Source organism: Phascolarctos cinereus, unplaced genomic scaffold, assembly GCF_003287225.1.
Source record: "Phascolarctos cinereus isolate Bilbo 61053 unplaced genomic scaffold, phaCin_HiC Scaffold_1;HRSCAF=81, whole genome shotgun sequence".
Lineage (NCBI taxonomy): Eukaryota > Metazoa > Chordata > Mammalia > Diprotodontia > Phascolarctidae > Phascolarctos > Phascolarctos cinereus.
Window position 1 is genome coordinate 199,925,603 of NW_027555514.1, and position 24,577 is coordinate 199,950,179.

General features: G+C 37.5%; 1 protein-coding gene and 1 non-coding gene across 3 annotated transcripts in view; one reads left to right on the top strand and one right to left on the bottom strand.

Moving 5' to 3' along the window:
- The first annotated feature begins 3,565 nt into the window (after nucleotides 1–3,565).
- The window catches only part of SLC38A4 (solute carrier family 38 member 4), a 127,420-nt gene continuing 106,408 nt past the window's right edge, over nucleotides 3,566–24,577 (top strand). For both annotated transcript variants that reach the window (XM_020973717.2, XM_020973718.2), the window contains exon 1: nucleotides 3,566–3,734. The gene's annotated coding sequence lies outside the window, so the exon portion shown is untranslated. The remainder of the gene's footprint in view (nucleotides 3,735–24,577) is intronic.
- On the bottom strand, nucleotides 19,350–19,456 carry LOC144455270 (U6 spliceosomal RNA). Its single transcript, XR_013483990.1, has one exon. It is a non-coding gene; the product is annotated as a U6 spliceosomal RNA (small nuclear RNA).

Below are 24,577 nucleotides of genomic sequence, written 5' to 3' on the forward strand. Positions count from 1 at the left end.
TCAGAGAGATAGACCAATAAAGGAAAAGTATAGAGCAATACCACTACTGAATATTGACATAAAAATTTGAATAAAGTATTAGTGAAGAGGCAATAACAAATAAAATAAGATATGCACTACAACCACATTGGATTTATATCAAGAATTCAAGGTAAATCCAATATTTAAAAAATTATAAATATAATAGACTACATTAATAGCAAGAACACTTAATTATATCAACAGATACTGAAAAAAATTGTGACAAAATTCAATATCGATTTCTATTAAAACACTAAAAGGAAAAAGAATAAATGGACCTTCTTTTAATGTGGAAAATAATATCTGTCTAAACCAAGGACTAATATTATCTATCTATTTATTTATTTAGTTATTCATCTATTTGCTTGTTCATTTACTTATTCATTCATTCATTTATTCATTTGCTCATTTATTTGCTTGTTTATTTGCTTGCTTGCTTATTTATTTATTTGTTTATTCATTCATTCATTCATTCATTCATTCATTCATTCATTCATTTATTTATTTAGGTAGGCAATGGGGTTAAGTGACTTGCCCAAGGTCGCACAGCTAGTAAGTGTTGTGTGTCTGAGGCCATAGTTGAACTCAGGTCCTCCTGACTCCAGGACCAGTGCTCTATCCACTGCGCCACCTAGCTGCCCCACTAATATTATTTATAATGGAAGGATATTATATATAATGGAAGCATGCACTTTCTAAATAAGAATGGAATAAATCAAAGATGTCCAGTGTCACTATTATTACTTGATACAGTATTAGAAATACAAAAACACAACAAATATATGCAGAATTCAAAATTATTACCTTTGTGCAGATGATCTGATTGTCAGATTCCTGGAGATTTAATTTTAAAATTAGTGGAAAAAATAACACAGCAAAATTTTAGGATATTAAATAAATCCATATAACTCATCAGCTTTTTTTTATATATTACCAATTAAATCCATTAGAAAGAGGTAAGAGGAGAAATTCTATTCAGATTAACTATAAAACATAAAATATTTGAGAGTCTACCAATCTGTGAACATATAGGAATGATATGAATTCAGATATACTTTTTATGGAAATAAAAGAGATGAACGATTAGAGAAGCATTATTGCTCATGATTGGGATGTACCAATATGATAAAAATTATTATTTTAATAAATTAATTTGCTTATTCAATGTGATATCAAGGACACTGGCAAAAGATGACATTACAGAGCTTCCTCATCTGGAGGAACAAAAAGTGAAGAATCTTAAGGGAAATAATAAAAACTTCTGGGAAAGAAGGGATCCTAGCAGTATCAGATCTCAAAATATACTACAAAGCAGTCATCAGAGTTATTTGGTACTGGTTAAAAAACAGAAATGTCAATAAGAAGAGCAGCCTATATACTCACTATATAGAGCATCCTAAAATAGTAACATTGTGTTCTACAAATCCAAACACCACAGATCCTTGGGAGTCAGCATTTGACAAAAACTGCTGAGAAAACTAGAAAGCAATCTGGTAGAAATTAGGTTTATTTTTTATGTGAATTAACTTTTTCTATAGAAGTTAGCAAGCATTTATTTTTTCTCTCCCTCCTACCCCCCTCCCTTTTAAGGAAATAAAAGAAAAACAAAACATTTTAAACTTATATACATAGTCAAACAAATTACTATATAGGTCATGTCAAAAAATGTATGTCTGCATCTTGAGCCCGTGTTCTGACTTTTAGAAGAGGAGTAGTATTCTTTGTCATTGATCCTCTGGAATCCAGTCATTGAATTGAATGTAGTTCTTAAGTCTTTCAAAGTTTTTCATCTTAGTAATGTTTTTGTTATTCTATGAATTGTTCTCTTGGTTCTGCTCACTTCATTCTGTCCAAATGTCTAACTTTCCCCAGGTTTCTCTGAAAGTCTCTTATGTCATTTCTTATGCACCATTATATTCAATTATATTCATAAACCATAATTCATTCATTCTCCAATTGATAGCATCTTCTTAGCATACAGTTCTTTGCCACTAGAAAAGAAACTGCTAAAATATTTTTGTACATTTGGTAGTTTTCCTCTTTCTTTGATGGCCTAGAATTTCTATCTCTGGCTCAAAGCTGGCACAATTAAACAACTCTTTTGAAATAGTTTCAAATTGCTTTGTATAATGGCCAGACCAATTCACAGTTCCAATGGTGCATAACTGTGCCTGTTTTCCCATAGCTCCTCCTCTCACAGCTCTAACATTTTCATTTTTTAAATCAACTTTACCAATCTGATGAGAGTGAGATAGAACATGAGCTGCTTTCATTTGAATGCTCATGAGCATTTTGTACTTAGCATTTCTTTTCTGTGTAGGAAGTAAATAGCAGTCTCAACACATTGAGTACATTTTTACTTCCTTCTTTGGAAAGATCCTAGTTATGGACCCAAAGCCAAGCCTTAAAGAAATCATAATGAGGTAATGGGGTTAAGGCTTAAAAGTATGAATAGTGTGAAAAAAAGAAAAAAGAAAAGGAGCCTCATCCTTCATTGGAGGCTAAGCTCTTTCAGGATTGAATTTAGCCTGGTCTGAGCTAAGAAGGGAGAAGAGTGAGTAGCAGCCTCTTGGCTGGTTCTAAAAATTAGAATCAGTTTGTTTGAAGTTGAAAAAAAATTTGAACTAGAGTTTACAAGCAGTTGTTTTTTTGTTTTTTTGAAGAAAACTGTTAAAGAGTGCTAGAGTCTTGATATTCTAATGAGAGCAATAAAATTAAAAGGTTATAAATTCTAGATGGGTCTGCTCGTGGTTGACACTAGCTGAGGTGTGTCACTTGCTTTGTGAGTTAACCGTAGCTTAAAAAAAATCCCACCCAAATTGGCCATTGGAAAATCTAGAAAATGTCTATTGGTACTTCATGCAGTTTGCTACCCTACTGGATCTGAGATCTCCACACATTTGGTTAAAAATAAGAAAAATGATGGAATGCTAAATAGAGAGGGCTTGTATGCTATGATGGATTTTTCTTTGAAAGGAATTTATATCCACTAGAAAGCACTGTCAATATTGGTAGTCATCCAGCATTCTATAGTCAGATATTATAATGATATTTGTTAAAAACAAGATTTTATTTACATTTTTACTCAATGTCATATTTTAAATTCTCAAACCCCAAAACGATTTCAGAAAGACAAGCCACCACCTCCTTATCCTTTGTTGACTGGAAAATAAATAGATGTGCCAAAGACATTAGTGTCTTTTCATAACTATATCTAGAGTAATTATACGGTTCGTTCTTTTAGACTAATGAAGTATTATGTTATAAAATGCTTTTTAATTCTCTGGGAAAGTTTAAATATATAATTCAAGGTAAGGAAAGGAATGTTTGTTTGTATGGAGCAGATAGACCGAATTAATAAAATAATTATTGATTTTATTTTTATTAATTTCATTTAATTTATTTTACCAATTAAAAAGGAGCTTTGACTTGCTGCTCCTATGGCTCCCACACTTCCAGGCTGACTAGACAGTTGAACTGCACCTGGGAGGATGCTTTTTGTCCACATGTCAGGTTGCTACTTGATGATTGGCGACTTTTCTGGAAGGGAGGGTCCTCAGGAAACGTGACACCGAAGGATGTGGCCCCCAATCAGTTGATAGAAATTTCCACTCCAGAAACGGCGAAAAGAACAGAAAGCAGGCTCTTCATCCATACTTTTCCCCACGAATACTTCTCTACATACTCATTTAGGGAAGGAGAGAAAGAAAAAGGTGAGTGATTCGGTTATTAAAAAAAATTTTTTTGTTGTTTTCTTTTAGAACGAATATGGTTGTCAGTATGCAAACTTATGTCTGATCCCGACGGAGGTGTTCTTAGGAAGACAGAACCCACGTGTGTGACACTGGGTGGTTACTAGTTCGAGTTCAGGCTTGGTATTGCTGATTTTAAATTGTTGTGGTATCTACTCTTTATTTAGGTGGTTACAGCAGGCTTTCGATCCTGTTCGCTCGAAGCGCATTATACTGGCCCCTCTTCTGGCAGAAGGGATTGATTTGCGCTACTTGCGTGTCGTCACTGAGAGCCAAGCCAGTTAATAGCAAAAGAAAGTTAAGTCAGCGTCTCTCCTCGCTTTTCCATCTCACCCCTTCACTCCCCACCACACTCCCTCATCCTCACCCCTTCACCCTATCGTCTACCCTATAACACCACTAGTTTTAAAAATTATGGCGAGATACTCTCTGGTGCCCATCTGTTAAAATTCTTGCTCCTCCTGTTGCTACTGCCGCTACCATACGAGGAAGAGGGGAGACAGCAAGGCAGAGGAGGGGGAGGGGAAAGAAGGAGGTGGGGCGGGGTGGAGGCTGATCCCCTTTGGGAATCTGGCCTCTCACGTGGCTCAGGCTTGGTGAGGTATTAACCTAGAGGGCTGGCCGAGTAGCCGGCTCCCTTAAGGTGTGCAGGTTTTTAAATAGGCAGTCCAGCCACACAGAGGAGACGTAACAAGGCCATCACAGTACAGTCAACAGAGATCCCAGCCCTCCACCGAGGGGATGATTCTGATTTCAGAGAGGTTGTAGGTAGGCGAGGATGGGGATGGAGTATGTTATACTGAATGTATGAAAGGCCAGGGAAGTGCAAGGGATTGGGATTGATTCAGAGGCCGTGCGCGCAACGAGAGGTAGCTGCGGAAAAGTGATGTAGCGGAGGCTAAGGGCTAAGACGAAAGTGGAGAAGCTGGGAAAGGAGGGACATGCCGCAGACCTGAGGGAAATGAAAAGGGAGATGCAGGCGATCATGGGGAGAAGGACGGCGGGAGAATCTGCCTCATCTGGGCATTCAGGACTCTGTACTGCAGCTGGATGAAGGAAATCCCGGCGTGGCATGAAAGAAATGTAGCTTTCTTTTTTGGGGGGATTGCTAAAATCTAGAACGTGGCGTGTGTCCTAAGACTCGGAAGAATTAATTCGAACCTTGTAGACGAGGAAGGGATCTCATAGATCAGTTGGTCTAACTCTCTTATTTTACGGATGAGGAAACTGAGGCCTTGTCCAAGATTACGCATGTAATGACTATCACAGTCGGGCACGGAATCTAGATAATCTGCTTTCTCCAAAACAACACAAGAAGTTTAAAAATTTTTTTTTTAATTTTTTAAAAATTTTATTAATTTATTTTGATTTATCAACAATCACTTCCATATGCTTTTGAGTTGAAAATTTTTCTCTCCCTTCCTCCCCCCCCCTTCCCCAAGACGGTGCACAATCTGATATAGGCTTTACATTTACATACCCATTAAATATATTTTCACATTAGTGAAGTTGTAATTAAAAATTAAGACCAATAGGAGGAACCATCAGAAAGATGAAACAAAACTCAACAGAAGGTAAAAATAAGTGATAGCAATTCGACTTCCATAGTTCTTTCTTTGGATGTGGACAGCATTTTCCATCCCGAGGCCTCTGCAGATGTCTTAGATCCTCGTAATGCTGAGAAGGGTTCAGTTTAACATTCTTAGTCATTGCATAACGTGGCTGTTATTGGGTACAAAGTCCTCTTGATTTTGCTCACTTCACTCAGCGTCAGACCATATAAGTCTTTCCAGGTTTTTCTGAAGTCATCCTGTCTATCATTTTTTTTTATAGCACAATAGTATTCTATTACATTCGTATACCACAACTTGCTCAGCCATTCCCCAATGGGCATCCTCTCAATTTCCAATTCTTTGCCACCACAAAAAGAGCTGCTATGAACATTTTTGTACATGTGGGTCCTTTTCCCATTTGTTTGATCTCTTTGGGATATAGCCCTAGAAGTGCTATTGCTGGATCAAAGGGTATGCACATTTTTGTAGCCCTTTGGGCATAGTTCCAAATTGTTCTCCAAAATGGTTGGATCATTTCACGACTCCACCAACAACGTATTAGTGTTCCAATTTTCCCACATCTTCTCCAACATTTATCGTTTTCCTGTTTTGTCAGGTTGGCAAACCTGATAGGTGTGATGTGGTACCTCAGAGTTGTTTTGATTTAAGCATCTGTCTAATCAATAGTGATTTAGAGCATTTTTTCATATGACTATAGGTGGATTTAATTTCTTCATCTGAGAACTCTCTGTTCATATCCTTTGACCATTTATCAATTGGGGAATGGCTTGTGTTCTTATACATTTGTCTTAATTCTCTATATATTTTAGAAATGAGGCCTTTATCAGAGAGACTGGTTGTAAAAATTCTTTCCCATTTTCTACCTTCCTTCTAATCTTAGTTGCATTGGCTTAGTTTGTGCAAAAACTTTTCAATTTAATATAATCAAAATTATCCATTTTGTTTTTCATAATGTTCTCTATCTCCCGTTTGGTCGTGAATTCTTCTGTTCTCCATAGATCTGATAGGTAAACTATTCCTTGTTCTCCCAGTTTACTTATGGTGTCAGCCTTTATGTCTAAGTCATGAACCCATTTTGACTTTATTTTGGCATATGGTGTGAGATTTGGGTCTATGCCTAGTTTCTGCCATGCTCTTTTCCAGTTTTCCCAGCAGTGTTTTTTTCAAAGAGTGGGTTCTTATCCCAGAAGCTGGGGTCTTTGGGTTTATCAGATAATAGATTACTATAGTCGTTGACTACTATGTCTTGCATATTTAACCTATTCCACTAATCCGCCTCCCTATTTCTTAGCCAGTACCAGGCAGTTTTGATGATTGCTGCTTTATCATACAATTTAAGATCTGGAATTGCTAGGCCACCTTCCCCTGCATTTCTTTTCATTAGTTCCTTTGATATTCTGGACCTTTTGTTTTTCCAAATGAATCTTGTTATTATTTTTTCTAACTCTGTAAAATAATTTCTTGGTAGTTTGATTGGCATGGCACTGAATAAGTAAATTAACTTAGGTAGGATTGTCATTTTTATTATATTAGCTCGGCCTACCCATGAGCTACTGATGTTTTTCCAATTATTTAGATCTGATTTTTTATTTGACAGCACAAGAAGTTGTAAGCCTCCCTGGCCTTAGGAAGAGTGATTTGTGGAGGGGAGAGAAATGGCCCAGCGAAGAGGGAGGTAGACTAGAGCGTGGGTGGGGAGGAAGGAACCGAGGGCCTGGTGCATACTGGAGGAAAAAGTAGAAGACAATGCATGTGGAATGGGTTGGGGTAGGGTGGGGAGGTAAGGGAGAGAGAAGGCGAAGTTAGGAAAGACAGGTAAATTTTCCCTGTAAAACGCCATGAAAAGGCAATAAATACCTGGAATTGATTTTGTGGGTTGGGAAGAAAAGTGGAGATTTCTCTTATTTCATTTCTCTTAATAGAAAGTATACCTATTGCCTTCCTCTTCTGGCTCAGGCATACTCAAAAGTTTCAAACTTTGGTTGAAAACAGCAAAGCCTCGTTTTATGACGAGACAGTAAGTACCCTCAATTTGGCATGAAGGACTGCCACCATAAGGCCTTGGAGATGTAATAAGTGATCAACCAGTCAATAAGCATTTATTGTGATGTGCTAGGCACTGCTGTCAAGGAGGTTGTATTCTATTGGGGGAGACAACATTTACTTACAAGTATATGCAGAGTCAATATATCAACTATCATCTCCATGCTGATGATTCTCATATCTACTTAGCTAGTCATAGCTTCTCTGCTGATCTCCTCTTGCATCTCTAACTACTTATTGTACATTTCGAACTGGATGTCCTGCAGACATCTTAATCTGAACATGTACAATAGTCCGACATGAATGAACAAATTATCTTTTTCCCAAAACCATTGATCCTTCCAAACTTTCCCATTACTGTCAAGGGTATCACCATTCTCCCCCAGGCTCTCAGCTCACATGTTATCCTTAACTCTTCACTCTCATTCTTCCTCCTATATCCAATCTGTTGCCAATTTTACCTTCATGTAAAATCCCTCCTATGTACCCACTTCTCTTCTCTGACTGCCACCATCCTGGTGTAAACCTTCATCACCTCATGCCAGGACTATTGCAACAGCCTGCTCATTGGTCTGCCTGCCTAAAGTCTGTCCTGACTGTCAATTCCCCAATCCCCCCTACTCCAATACCTCCTCCATTGACTCCCTATTCCCTCCAGAATCAAATACAAAACTCTCTGTTTAAGTTAATAAGTTTAAGGCCCTTTATAGCCTGTTCTACCCCCCCCCCAACTTTCCAGTCTTCTTACAACAAAAACTCCTCTGAGTACTCTGTAATCCAATGATATTGGCTGCCTCACTTTTCCTTGAACAAGACACTCCATCTTTGTACTCCCAGCTGTTCCCCATGCCTGTAATCCTCCCCTTATCCTTATCTCAACCTTCTGGCTTCTCTGGCTCCCATCAAGTCCCAGTTAAAATTATACCTTCTACAAACCCTTTCCCTATCCCTTTTAATTCTAATGCACTTGCTCTACTGATTATTTCAAATTTATCCTGTACACAGTTCATTTGTGCACAACCGTTTACATGTTGTCTCCCTCATTAGTCAGTGAAATCCTGAGAGTAGGGATTATCCTTTGCCTTTATTAGTATCTCCAGTGCCTGGCACATGGAAGGCGTTTAATAAATGTTTACCAATTGTGTGAATGACTGAGGATAAGAGAGTAAAACAGTGGAGTTGTTACCAGCCACCCTACCCTTCTACTCTGTAGGGACATATGTGACAGATGTTTTAGGCATAGAATTGACAAGACTTGGAATGTTTGGAGGTGTGGGATGAGGGAGCATGAAGAGTCAAAGGTGACTTAGGTTGCAAATCTGGATGACTACAAAGACGGTTGTGCTTTTCCCCCTTTTAAATAGTATTTTATTTTTTCCAATTACATTTAAAGACAATTTTTGGCTTTCTTTTTTAATAAAATTTTGAGTTTCAAATTTTCTCCTTCTCTCCCCACCCTCCTCCTTAAGACAGTAAGAAATTTGATATATGTGCAATCATATAAAATGTATTTTCATATTAGACATATTGTGAAAGAAGAAACAGAACAAAAGAAAAAAAGTATGAAAAAATAGAGAAAGTGAAAGTAGCATGCTTTGATCTGCATTCAGACTCCATCACTTCTTTCTATGGATATGGATAGCATTTTCCATCATTAGTCTTTTGGAATTGTCTTGGATCATTGTATCGCTGAGAAGAGCTAAGTCAATCATGGTTGATCATTGCACAATATTGATGTTATTGTGTACAATGTTCTCATGTTCTGCTCACTTCACTTTGCATCAGTTCATGTAAGTGCTTCCAGGTTTTTCTGAATTCCACTTGATTGTCATTTCTTATAGCACGATAGTATTCCATTACATTTATATACCACAACTTGTTTAGCCATTCCCCAATTGATGGGCATCCCCTCAATTTCCAATTCTTTGCCACCACAGAAAGAGCTGCTCTAAATATTTTTGTACATGTAGATCCTTTTCCCTTTTTTGTGATCTCTTTGGAATACAGACCTAGTATAGGTATTACTGGATCAAAGGGCATTCACAATTTGATTGCTCTTTGGGCATAGTTCCAAATTGTTTTCAAGAATGGTTGGATCAGTTCACAACTCCACTAACAGAGCATTAGTGTTCCAATTTTCTCACATCTCCAACATTTATCATTTTCTTTTTCTGTTATATTAGCCAATCTGATAGGCGTGATGTGGTACTTCAGAGTTTTAATTTGCATTTCTCTAATCAACAGTGATTTAGAGCATTTTTATGTGACCAAAGATAGCTGATATTTCTTCTTCTGAAAACTGCCTGTTGACTCCTTTGACCATTTATCAATTGAGGAATTACTTGTATTCTTATAAATTTGACTCAGTTCTTTATATATTTGAGAAATGAGGCCTTTAACAGAGATACTTGCTGTAAAAATTGTTTCCCAGCTTTCTGCTTTCTTTCTAATCTTGGTTGCATTGATTTTGCTTCTGCAAAACTTTTTTAATTTAATATAATAAAAATTATCCATTTTACATTTTATAATGCTCTATGTCTCCTTTGGTCATAAATTCTTCCCTTATCCATGCATCTGACAGGTAAACTATTCCTTTACTCTCCTATTTTGCTTATGGTAGAAGATGATTATGCTTTTGACAAAAACATTGCAAAATGGATATCCCAGAAATGTAGGAATGTCCTATATGGGAATAGGAGAGTCCTCTATCCAGTCCCTATAGATTGGGCCTTAGAGAGCCTATTGTTAAATTTCCAGTGTGAGAATTGATACCTTAAAAATCAGCAAATGCTACAAATCAAGGATTGATTTATTGTTTTGTTGGTTGTCTAGACTTCAGATGAAGCAAAAGTTAATAATGCAGATTAAACTTACAGGTGTCTCATAGGTATTGTTTTTTGGCAGACCTGATTGTTAAACATTAAACAACATACCACAGTCTTAAACACACTATCTAAAACTGAATTTATTATTTCACCCTAAATCTTTCCCTTGTCTGAACTTCCTTTTGACAATAACACTGTCAGAGGCACAGCCACCTAGTTTTTACCAAAGATTTTCAATTTTTTTCTTCCCTCTTTTAAATTCCTTCCAAGATCTTTTTTTGGGTATAATATTCTATTTCTTCATCTCTGCCCTATATCTTTTTTCTACTAACATATCTGCCCATCTCCACTTATTTTTAGTCTGGATAGCATCCTACTATTCAACTTCCCTTTATCTCAACCTTTCCCTTTGAAAATAGGAAGAATAAGACCAATTCTATAACAATGCAAAATTCAATTTTGATAAACATCTATTAATCACCTAATATGACAGTATACTGAGTTGAATGCAGAGAAATACTGGGCCTTTGAGATGATTAATCTTAACAACTCACCCCTAAAAGTCTTATTTCTTTTCCCCCCGTCTACATTGCTTCACTTCATCAGCTCTCATGGATATAATTACTATTTCTATGTTGCTCATTCTCAGATCTACTTATTTTGTTTCAGCCTCTCTGTTGACCTGCATTCTCACATCTCCAACTGCCTTTCAGACATCTTGGACTGGCTGTTCAATAGACATCCTAAACTAAATACTTCCAAAACAGAACCCATCTTTCCCCTTAAACTCTCCTACCTTTCCTAAATACTGTGTAGGACAACACCATCCTTCCAGTCCCTCAGAGTTGCAGCCTGGGAATTATCCTTGCTTCCTCACTATGTCTTGCCTCCCATATCCAAGCTGTTGCCACAGCCTGTTGATTTCGTCTTTGTAACATCTCTTAAATACTCTTCCTTCTCCCCTGTGATACTGCCACCAACCCTTTTGCAGGCCGTCATCACCTCATGCCTAGACTATTGCAATAGCCTGCTTGTGGGTCTTTCTGCCTTTCCACTCCAATCCATCTCCATTCAGCCACCAAAATTTGGATGTCTCTTTTTGTGTTTCCAGCAAAATTACTAACGTGCAGGTCTGACCTTGTCACTTCTCTACTCAATAAACACCAGTGCTTCCCTGTCACCTCCAGGATCAACTGCAAAATTCTCAGTTTGGCATTCAAAGCCCTTCATAACCTATCCCCTTGCTAACTTTCCAGTCTTCCTTCTTCTTCAACATGTACTCTTCAACCCAGTGACACTAGCCTCCTGGCTTTTCCACCAACGAGACATTCCATCTCTCAACTCTGGGCATTTTCTCTGGCTGTCTTCTATGCCTTCAGTGCTCTCTCTTCTCAGCTACCTTCCTCTAAATTTGAACTAAAATTCTGTCCTTTCTAGGAAGTTTCCCCTGACCCCTCTTAATTCTAATGTCTTCCATCTTTTAATTATTTCCCATTTATCCTAAATGTAATTTGCTTTGTATATATTTGTTTGCATGTTTTCTCCCTCATTAGATTGTAAGCTCCTTGAGGGCAAGGACTATCTATTGCCTCTTTTTCTGTCTTAGCATAATGCTTGGCACATAGTAGGTGCTTAATAAATGTTTACTGATTGATTTTTCTCCTAATTATAACCTTTCTTCTACCGATATATTTTTGTTATACTCTTGAAATTTGGGTTTATATGATCTGGTCCTTTTAAAAAACAATTAAAAATCCTCCTTAGTCCACCATAATTTTACTTGCACCTTTTCCTGCTTACCTTGTGTTTGTTCTGTCATTTGTTTCACAATATTCATGCTCTTTACACTACATATTCCTCAGGTCAGGGACTTTGCTATTTGATTTGGCACAATTTTAAATCACTAGGTACATATACTATACCACTAAAATGATAAAGAAGAAAAAATAAAGAAAAATACTTCACTAGGAGGCAAGTTTTGTGGAGAGCTTGACTTTGCAGTGTTGAGATTTCCGCTCAATTTTTCAATCTGTGGGGCTATACCTCCCCAATGACACCGTCTCCTTGCACAAATAAGGGAGGAAAATAATCATTACCAGCTGCAGGTGTTGGTCAGTTGGAACAGCATGAACAGTAGTCTCAATGCCACAGAAAGGATGTGGGAGGCTTTTTTCTCTACTGGGGAAAAATCCTTTGTAATTTTGTTTTAAGAGCGTAGAGAGGCAGAGTAGATTAACTGTTGTATGGATTAGGGAGGTGGAAAGAACAGCAGGTAAATGGAAATGCAAAGGTTCAAAGAATTTCAAGAATAGATATGATTGGGCATTGTGTAGCATTCCAAATGTTTAGCCATTTTAAGCTTTAATTAAACTTCCTTCCTTGACTACTCTGCCCAAATATCTGCTGCATGAAATGAAAGGGACCTCTTCTCCATCAATACCTGATTCCTTCAGAATGAAGAAAGAGGGTGCTGGCCAAAGGCAGTGCTCCAACTTCCATACCTCCAGGGGAAAAGAAAGGCAAGGTTCTAGCACAGAGGCCTTTTTTGTTCTAAGTTTGGTTACCATCCTTAATTCATTTTCCTTTTTTGTTTTGTTTTGTTTTTACCTTTTGTTCTTGGCCTTTTCGGGAAAGGTCTGGAAAGGACTTTGGACTAGAAGTATATTTTTTTAAACTTTTAATTGAACTAAATGATTGTATTTGTTAGTTTGTTTATTTGTATGTGTTTCCACAAAGAGCATGACTCAAACTATTAAAACAGCAATGAACCTTTGAGTAGAAAGGTATGGTTCAAGTTCTTCCTCTAGCCCACATTCAGTGTGTGTCTTGTAACTTTTTAAGATTATAAATTGCAGACAACAAAGTTCTTCATCCTGATGAAATGTCAGGTATAGACCTCCCATTTGTATAATATTGTATATTATATACTCTCCTTCCCCCTTCAGAACTGGCACAAATATTCTCTGACCACTTCCTAGGAACTTGGTGTATATATTAAAAGTAAATCCTTGCCAATTAAGCCTATTTTTCCAGCCAGCCTTGAAATATAAGAATGATAGTGAGGGACAGAGTAGGGGATGATGCCCTTCCCTTCACCAGGCTGTCAAGCCATGAACTCAGGGATTCCAGGCAACATTAATTATCTGTCTGTCTATCTATCTATCTATCTATCTATCTATCTATCTATCTATCTATCTATCTATCATCTATTTCAATCTACCAATCTACATCTATATCTGAGATAGGACTTCCTTCTGTTTGCATCCTTTTTCCTTTGGTACAGAGGCTTGTAAGATCCCAAAAGGCAGCTAGCATCTTCCTCCTTTCCTGACCACCTGAGGAGTGGGGTGTCAACTACTGGAAAAGTTGTGGTGCCAATTATTGTAGGTGTCAGAGAGATGCTACCCCATGGTAGGGCATCTCTCCCCTCCACTGTTCTATACCTTCTCTTGTTGACTTTCACCCCCTACATTTACCTGGAAATCTCCTCCCAATATTTATGCTGTCTCACTCCTGTAGCTGCAAGCTGCCCCCAGGGATTCCAACTTCCCCTCCTCAAAGGACAAGTAGACTTTTCAGGTACCGAATACTACAGGCCTCACCCAGCGTAAGATCCTCATCTCCCTTACCCATTGAAGCATTCATCAGTGGAAGCCCCTCCCACCTCCAAAGTAAGGACTCTTTCCTTTCACCATTTTTCAATCTTTCTCGCATCCTCCTCACCTATTCCCCTGTAGCCTCTTCTCTTTCTGATACCATAGAAGTCTCCCACCCTTATTCATCACTTATTCTTCTCTATCCATTCTGTGAAATATAGTATAAAGTACTGGTTGAAACCAGACTGCATTCCAGGTTTCCTAGCAGTTTATTTACATGTTTATTTACATATTTGCATACAGTGAGTTTTTCCTAAGTAATTTATATCATCGGGTTTATCAAACACTAGGTTATGGAGGTCCACGGTTTGTAATTCTTCCTTGTCGAGTATGTTCCATTGATTATATTTCTATTTTTTAAGTGATACAATATGGTTTTATTGCTTACTAATATAGTTTGATGCTTGGAACTATTATTTCTCCTTTCATCCCTACTTCTTTTTTATAATTTCTATTGGTATTCTAGATGTTTTATTTTACAAATGAATTTCGTTATTATCTTACCAAATTTTGACCAATGTTCTTTTGATTCCAAATCTGACTATCTTTTTTTATTTGTCATCTTTCTTCATCTACTGCATTTGACATTGTTGACCATATTTTCGTCATGGATGCTCTCTCCTCTTTGTGCTTATGTGAAAATACTTTCTCCTAGTTCTCCTACTGGGCTAAGTGTCCCTTCTCAGCAAGTTCATCATCCAGTTCTTATCCACCAACTGTTGGTGTGCCCCATGACTGTTGTAGGCCTTCTTCTCTTCTCCTTCTACACTCTTTCTTTTCATAACCTCATCAGTTCCCATAGCTTTAATTAACCTTTCTGTGTAGATAACACCCAGATCTAGATAACCAGACTCACCTGCATTTCAATCTCCTATCACCTATTTCTTAATGGTGTATTAAGCTGGATTCCTGGGGTGCCTCAAACTCAGCATGTACAAAATGAACTTATTGTCTTTCCCCTAAAACCCACTCCTGTTCCAAACCTAGGGCACTACCATTCTTCCAATCTCCCTGGTTCACAGCTCTATAATTAATTCTTTTTGACTCTTATTCTCACTTACCCTGTATAGCTAATCATCCACTAAATCTTGCTTTCTGGCCTCCTTGATATCTCTCACATCTGACCCCTTTTCTCTAATCACCTTGGTTCAGACTTCCATTATCTCTCACATAGATTACTGCAAGCCTTCTAATTAGTCTCTCTCAAGTCTCTCGCCACTTCAGTGCATCCTATGTACTCTTGCCAAAGAGATTTTCTTTCTGTCTAGATCTGATCATATGAATCTTTTACTGTAGTGGTCAGCAGACTATGGACTTGGGACAACCTATTGTATGGCCTGTGAGCTAATAATGATTTTTACATTTTCAAATAAAGTGGTTTTTTTAAAATTTAAAAATCTGAAAACTATTTATATTCCTTGGGGCATACAAAACTAGGCAGCAGGCTAAATTTGACTCTTGGGCTGTCATCTGCCAACCCCTGCCCTAATCAATCAACTCTAGTGACTTCATATTACCTCCAGGATCAAATATAAACTTCTGTGTTTAGCTTTTAAAACCCTACATAATCTTGCCCTAATCTGTCTTTCCAGCCTTATTCTATATTATTCCCTCTCACAGAGTCTTCAAACCAATTAAGCTGATCTTCTTTCCATTCCTTATGCACAACACTCCATCCTCTCATCTTTGTACCTTTATACTGGCTGTCTGCCATGCTTGGAATGCATTCTCTCCTCATTTCTACCTCATAGAATCTCAATTTCCCTTCAAGATGTAGCTCAAGCCCCACTTTCTATGTTAAACTTTTGTAGAACCCCTTAGCTATTAAATCTTCTTTCTCAAACTTTATATTTATTTGCATTTATTCTTTTTATATTTAATCTATATGTATACACACAAAGATGATCACACCTTTGATCTTGCCATTACTCACAATTGCACCACCTCCATGTTCAAGAACTCTGAAATTCTTTTTTCTAATTACAATCGGAGGCTTTCCACCTCTCCTTCTGCCTTCTCTTACCAAATCCCACTCTTCATCTATACCACGATCTCCCATGCCTTAACGCTTCAATTCCCTTCCAATTCTCTTCCAACTCTCTCTCTTCTTTTCTTCATTTTGACCCTTTGGTGAACCAGTTCAACTCCATACTGTTCTCACCTCTTGAGTCCCTGACCCTTTATATTTCCAATTGTACTCTGCCAGGCCTCAGCCTTGAATCACTTTCACCGTCTACTGCCTTCTCTTCTACATATATGAAGCCTAACAAAGCTGGAGAAAATCACACAACCACTCTAACTGGGTTCACTACAAATTTATGTTATATAGCCATAACTGGACCCTCTCTGCTGCTAGACAATACTGCAGTTCTTTCATCAACTCTCCACAGTGTCTCTTCCAAACATTTTCATCCTTCCTCAAACCTCCCATGACTCCTCCACACCTTGCCTCATATTTTACTGAAAAAACTGATGCCACCATTTACCAAGAGCTCCCTCTTCTCCCCTCCTTCTAGTCTGATATCACTCAGATGCCTTCTGCCACTATCTCCTCCCAATGTCTCACATAAAGAGGTGTCTCCACTTCTTGCCAAGGCAAAACCCTCTACCTGTTTCCTCTGTCATCCCCACTCTATCACTTATCTTTAGTTTCTCACTTTTTACTAGCTTTTTCTCTTCTGCCTACAAATATGCCCATATCTTCTCCAGCCTCAAAAAACCCTCACTTAATTCATCCATCCCTGCTAACTGTTATCCTATATCTCTTTTGCCTTTTGTATCTAAAGTCCTTGAGAAAGCCCTGTATACTAGGTTTCTCCACTATTTATCTTCTCAGTCTTTTCTTAACTCCCCTACACACCAACTTTTGACCTCATCATTCTGTCAAAACTGCTCTCTCCAATGTTACCAATGATCTCTTCATCAACAAATCCATGTCCTTTCTCAATCCTCATTCTTATCAACCTCTCTGCAACATAAGTTGATCATCCTCTACTCCTAGATACTTGGTTTTCAGGACACCACTGTGTCTTGGTTCTCCTCTTCCATATCAGATTGCTCCTTCTTTGTTTCCTTTGCTGGATTCTCATCTATGTCATGACAATTAACCAGTGGTGTCCCACAGGGCTGTGTCTTGAGCTTTCTTCTCTTTCCCCTCTATACTGTTTCATGTGGTGAACTCATCAGTTCCCATTGATTTAACTAGCATATAACTCTGTGGTTATTTTCAAATTGACTTATCCAGCCCTAATCTTTCTGCTGACCTCCAGGTTTGCATCTTCAACTGCCTTTTAGACACATCAAACTCATTGTTTAGTAGGTATCTTAAAGACATGTCCAAAATTGAATTCATTATCTTTCCCCCTAAACCTTGCCCCCTTCCAAAGTTCTCTATTACTGTTTAGGGCATTACCATCTTCCTGATCCCCTAGTCTCTCAACTAGGTGTTATCCTTGACTCCTAACTATCTCTTACTCCACCGTATATCTCACCCATTGCTAAGGTCTGTCAAATTCACCTTTGCAACATTTCTAGAATATGCCCCTCTCTCCTCTGATACTGCCTTCACCTTAAACCTTAAATTGCAATAATATGCTAGTTAGTCTACTTGCACAAGTCTCTATCTACTAAAGTCCATCTTACATTCAGCCACACAAGAGATTTCCCTAAAACACTGGTCTGACTATGTTTTACATATACTCAATAAAATCCAGTGGCTCTCCATCACCTTGAAATACAAAATCCTCTGGCATTTAAAATCCTTCATAACCTAGCCCTCTCACCCCTTGATGGTATATATATTTTTAATTTTCTATCATTCTATTATTTTAAAAAATTTATTTAGTATTTTATTTTCTGCCAGTTACATGTAAAAACTATTGTAAACATTTGATTTTAAACTTTGAGTTCCAAATTCTCTGCCTTCCCCTCTCCCTCGTACCCCCCCATTGAGAAAGCAAGCAATTTGATATAGTTTATACATGTATAGTTATGTAAAACATTTTCTGATTAGTCATGTAGTGAAAGCAAATACCAACCTCAAGAAAAATAAAGAAAATTAAAAAAAATATGGTTCAGTCTGTATTCAGGCATCATCAGTTTTTTCCCTGGGGATGGATAGCATTTTCCATAAGTCCTTTAGAGCTGTCTTGGATCATTGTATTGCTGAGAATAGCTAAGTCATTCATAGCTGGTCATCTTACAATATTGCTGTTATTTTGTACACAGTACATGTATCAGCTCATGTAAGTCTTTCCAGGTTTCTTTGAGCTTCTGGCTCATCATTTCTTATAGCACAATAGTATTCCATCACAATCACTATTACAGCACAGTTTATTCAGCCATTCTGCAATTGATGGGCATCCCCTCATTTTCTAATTCTTTGCCCTTTTGTTGCTATAAATATTTTTGTACATATAGGTCCTTTTCCTTTTTTTTTTTTAAATCTCTTTGTTGGATACAGACCTAGTAGTGATATTGCTAGGTCAAAGGGTATGCAGGGCTTTCTAGCCCTTTGGGCATAGTTCCAAATTGCTCTACAGAGTGGTTGAATCAGTTCATAACTCCACAAACAGTGCATTGAAATCTCATTTTCCCCACATCCTCTCCAACATATGTCATTTATCCCTTCATATTCAACCCACACCTGTGCTCTCTGTCTATATATACTCCTTCTAACTACCCTAATAATGAGAAATTTCTTATGAGTTACAAGTATCACCTTTCCATGTAAGAACGTTAACAGTTTAACCTTATTAAGTCCCTTGTGATTTCCCCTTCCTGTTTACCCTTTTTAGCTTCTCTTGAGTCTTGTATTTGAAAGACAAATTTTCTATTCAGCTCTGGTCTTTTCATCAAGAATGCTTGAAAGTTCTCTATTTCATTGAATATCCATTTTTCACCTGAAGAACTGTACTCTGTTTTGTTGGGTCAGTGATTCTTGGTTGTTATCCTAGCTCCTTTGCCCTCTGGAATATCATATTTCAAGCCTTTAATGTTAGAGCTGCTAAATCTCATGTTATTCTGACTGTAGCTCCACTATAATAGAATTGTTTCTTTCTGGTTGCCTGCAGTATTTTCTCTTTCACTTGAGAGCTCTGGAATTTGACTATAATATTCTTGGGAGTTTTCATTTTGGGATCTCTTTTAGGAGGTGATTGATGGATTCTTTGAATTTCTGTTTTACCCTCTGGTTCAAGAATATCAGGGGGGCAGCTAGGTGACGCAGTGGATAGAGCACCGGCCCTGGATTCAGGAGGACCTGAGTTCAAATCCAGCCTCAGACACATAACACTTACTAGCTGTGTGACCCTGGGCAAGTCACTTAACCCCATTGCCTAGCCAAAAAAAAAAAAGAATATCAGGGCAGTTTTCTTTGACGATTTCTTGCAAGATGATGTCTAGGCTTTTTTTTTAGGCTCTTTTTTTGAATCATGGCTTTCAGGTAGTCCAATAATTTTAAAATTATCTCTCCTGAATAAAAATATGGAATACTTCATGAATTTGCATGTCATTCTTGCATAGGGACCAGGCTAATATTCTCTGTATCATTCCAATTTTAGTATATATGCTGTTGAAATGAGCACTACAGTCTTTTTTCTACCTTACACCACCTCCCTGCACTTCCTCCTTGCTGCCCTGTCCTTCATGAACCACACACACACCACATACTCTTTGATCCAATGACAGTGGCCCCATTACTATTCCATGAATAAAACACATGAATAAACATGAATAAAAATATCTCTAGACATTTTTTTTCCTAGCTGTCCCTTTTGTTTAGAGTGCTCTCTTCTCAACCCAACCTTCTGCCTTCTCTGCTAAAATCTCACCTTCTACAGGAACTTTCCCATTCTTTCTTAATTCTAGTGCCTTCTTTTGTTGATTATTTCCCATTTATCCTGTATATAGCTTGTTTTAACATATTTCTTTGCTTGTCTTCATCATTAGATTATGAGCTCTTAAGGGTAGGGATGGTCCATGGCTTTCCTTTAAATTATAAAATTTATCACAGTGCCTGATGCATAGTAAGCACTTAATAAATACTGAATATCTTGCTCATTATATATGTCCTTGTTGTCTTTCTCATTAGAATGTAAACTTTGTAAGTTGGAATTATCCCATTCTATTGGCATCTTCAGTGCCTAGCACAGTGTCTGGCACATAGTAAATAGTTGCTGACTAATTTTCTTCTCTCTTAGAAATCCCAAGTTCCAATAATCATTTTTCATATGACATGGATTTGGGTTCTTCACATCCTTGGTCATCCTCTTTAGGATGTGACCCATTTTATACCTGTCTTAAAATATGGTATCAGAACTATGCACAATATGTTAGTTGTGATCTGAAAAGCACAAAGCAGAGTGGTTCCTCCATATCTATTTTCTCTCTGAACCATTTTTAGTGGTGTATATCAAAGAACAAATTTCAAACTTTGCCAAAAGAAAACCTGATTATTTATTGGCAATCTGTGTAAAAGATTTGAATGTGGCTGTCTTTTAAAACGTTTGGTCTTTGCCCTGTTCCTACCATGTGTAAGTATACAGCATAGATTGGAGTGGAAAGACACTTGAGGCAGGGAACTCAACTAGAAGATATGGGAGTAAATCCTGGAAGAGGTGATAAGAGCTTGCACCTAAGTGGTGGCTATGTAAGTGGAGAGAAGGGGATATATATGAGAGATGTTGTGGAAGTGGAAATGAAGGGACTTGGCAGAAGATTGGATGTAATGAATAAATGTGAGAGAAGAGGACTGAGGTAGCAAGCCTGTTTGACTAGGAGGATGGTTTTGACCTCAATATTAGTAAGTAAGTTGAGAAGGGGAAGAGTTTGGGGAAAAGATGAGTTCTGTTTCATACATGTTGAATTTGAGATACTTATGGGACATCCAGCTGGAGGTGTCCAAAAGGAATGTGACCAGAGCTCAGGAGGGAGAGTAGGGCTGGATATAATAATATGAACTGAGAAAAGGCTATTAGATTTGGCAATTAAGAGATAATTGGAGACTTTGGAGAGAGCAGTTTCAATTAAATGATAAGGTCAGAAGCCGGATTGCAAAAAGTTTAGAAAAGAGTTAAGGAGAGGAAGTAGAAGCAGTACTTTTAGACAGCTTTCTCTATAAGTTTAGCTGAGAAGGTGAGATGAGATATGGGGCAATAATTAGCAGGAATAGTAGCATCATGCAAGGATTTTGGGTTTTTTTTTTGGCTGGGGGAGAGAGAGGATTCTGGGAAGAAGGTGGAGTAGGCCAGAAAATTCCAGGCTCTCAAGATTTTACCCCACAAAAGAGATGAAATAGAGTCTCAGGGTGAATATTGAGTAGTAAAAAATAAATAAGGAGTAGGAGCAGAACAAGAATCCTCCTGAAATAATTGAAGAAGATCTAAGGAAAAGTCCCAGGTTGAGGTTTGGTCCCTGTGAAGAGTAAACACCTCCAGGCTAGTTCCTAGGTCCACTTAAATGACAAGTGACAAACACTGGGTTAGTTGAGTTAGGAGGCTGCATTGGCCCTAGCTGTGGAAACTTTTACCTCAGGGGACAGTGACAGGTGTTGGGTGTCTGAGCCAGGGAAGATCGAGGGAACCTCTGCTGACAAAGAACTCCAAAGTCAGTTGTGCTGTGGAGACAGGGCTGGGGCTGAGAAGGAACCAGCACACACCCAGTGAGTGCAGAAGCAGTGGGGTGGGAATGCTTTTAGTTGTGAGCGCTTACAGGAGGCTGGAGGTCTTGGTTCCAGTTGTAGGCAAGAAGGGAGAACTGAAGGAAGATCTGAGGCCAGAGCCACTAAGCCCCATACCCAGGACTAGAGATGATTATAAAACTGAGCTACTACACATAAAAAAATGCACAGTAAAAAGAGAAAGAATCCAACCATAGAGAGTTACTATGGCAATGGAGAAGATCGGGATTGATCTTCAGAGGATACTGAAGCAAAGAAACTCTCTTCTACCCCAAAGAATAACATCAAATGGTCACCTGCTCAAAAAAGAATTCATAGAACTTTAAAAAGACTTTAAAAATCAAATGAGAGAGACTGAGGAAAAGCTAAAAAAAAGAACAAAGAAAAAAGAAAAACAAGAAGATTATGAAAAGAAAGTCAACCAATTAGAAAAGGAGATCCAGAATTTTAAGTAAGAAAACAACTCCTTGAAAATCAGAATTGGGCAAGGGGAAGCCAGCAAAATTAGAAGAGATCAAGAAATAATGAAACAAAATATAAATAAAGGAAAAATAGAAGAGAATGTGAAACATCTCATCAGAAAAACAACTGAACTGGAGTTCTATCTTCTATCTATCTTCTATCAAGAAGAGAAAACACAAGAATAATCAAACTAACTCAAAACTATGATCAAAAGAAGAATCTTGATATAATAATAGAAGAAACAATTAAAGAAAATTGTCCTGAAGCTTTAGAACAAAAAGGGAAAGTAGAGATAGAAAAAATCCACAAAACACCACCTGAAAAAGATCCTATGAGGAAAACTCATAGGAATATTATAGTCAAATTCCAAAACCCGCAGCTCAAGGATAAAATATTGTGAGCAACAAGAAAAAAAAATTTAAATGTGACGGTGCCACAATTAGAATCACACAAGACTTAGCACTGATGACACTAAAAGACTGCAGGTCTTGGAATACTACATATCAAACAGTAAAAGAACTGAGGTTCTGGCCAAAAATACCATATCCAGCAAAGCTAAGCATAATCCTGAATGAAAAAAAGTGGACACTTAATGAATTATCAAACTTTTAGGACTTCATTGAAAAAACCTGAACTTAATAGAAGAGCCAAGAGAAATATAAGGTACATGCTAGAAACTAATTACAAGGGACTTAATAAGGGCAGACTGTTTACCTTTTTTGTATGTAAAATGTAAGACGTATATCTAAGATTGTTATTAGTAATCAATTCAAAACCTGAACTTAATAGAAGAGCCAAGAGAAATATAAGGTACATGCTAGAGACTAATTACAAGGGACTTAATAAGGAAAGACTGTTTACCTTTTTTGTATGTAAAATGTAAAATGTATATCTAAGATTGTTATTAGTAATCAATTCAAAAAAAAGATTGGAGAAGACCTGAGTATGATATGACTTTAAAAAGTAAAACCATTTAGGAACAGCTAAAAAGAGTAATTATTTTATACAAATGATGTGAGAGAGGAAGAACTGACATAGAGAAATTAGATGGGGGAGGAGGGTTGGTAGTTCTGGAAACCTACTTTCATTGGGAATGGGTTCAAGAGGGAATGATACATATATATTTAGAAGAGTATAAAATTCTTCTAAATTCAAAAAGAAATAAAACACTAAGGAGATAGGGAGAGGGGAGAGGATAAGGGTAGGATCTCTAGAGGGGAGAGTGAGGGAATAAGTTAAAGGGTGGTATAGAAGGATGTTTAGATTTACTGGAATGAGAGGATAAGGGAGGGATCCTGGGGGAAGGGTACTAATAGTAATAGTAACAAGTAATAGGAGGGCAAGGTAACAGGTAGAAGTAAAGTAGAGGAGTTAGAAGGGATAGGAAATAAGAGATATGCACAAACATAAAACAAAGATGAGAAATGAAATTTGTTAGGGAAAGTATATGTCTATATATGTGTATCTACATATCTCTATATAAATATATCCATACTTAATTGTAGCCTTTGGGGGTGGGGTGAGGAGAAAGGGGGAAAAAGGAACAAAGTAAAAAGTGTACGGCAGAGAATGAAAGAAAACTAACAAGGAAGCAAAGAAAAGATGGACAGCTCTCAACATAATGGGTAGTATTTATTATTTAGGCTTTCTTGAAATGGAAATTTATCACTATATATTTTGAATCCTCTCTTGCATTCTGCTGTTCACATGATATGTTTCTTTTCTTATTTTGTATTTAAGTTTCAATATTTAAATGTATAATGTTTCTTTTCTTTTTCTTTTCTTTTCTTATTGTGTATTTAAATCTCAGTAGTAAAAAACAAAAAAAAATTTAAAAAAGAAGAAAAAAGGGGGAGATCTAGGCCTATTTTTACTTGTAGGCAGCAGGGAAGGAACCAAGAGATAGGGAGAAAGAGATAGAGAGTGAAAATGATAGAGTGGCCAATGTGCTGAAGAAGATGGGAAGGTATAGGATCCAGAATGCATGTAGTGGGGTTTGCCTTGGTGAAGAAAAGGGCTGTCTTCTTGTCTGGACTAGTGTGAATGAAGACATAGTGGAGAAAGATGTCTGAGTGATAGGAGATGAAGATAAGGGGAGACTGGTGAGTGGCCTCAATTTTTCAGTAGAGAATGAAATGAGATCCTCAGCTGAGAATGTGGTGAGAAGGTGGTGCCATGGGAAGTTTGAATTGAATTGAATTGAATTGAATTGTTTGGGAATTGAATTGAAGGAATTGAAAAAGTTTGGGAAGACCATGATGGTGAGTGGGAGAGTAAAATAATAAGATGTGAAACAATTGCTTTGATGCAATGAAGGCCCATTTGAGATTATGTAACATAAATTTTTGATGAACCCACCTAACAAAGTTTCATGAATTTATCCACATTCATTCATCAGCATTTGAATAGGAACAAAAGTAGCAGGTAGGCAGCTAATTGCTGGGCCTGAAGTAAGGAAAACGAGTCTTTCTGAGTTCAAATCTGGCCTCAGACACTTACTACTGTATGACCCTGGTCAAGTCATTTAGCCCCTATTTGCTTCAGTTTTCTCATCTATAAAATGAAC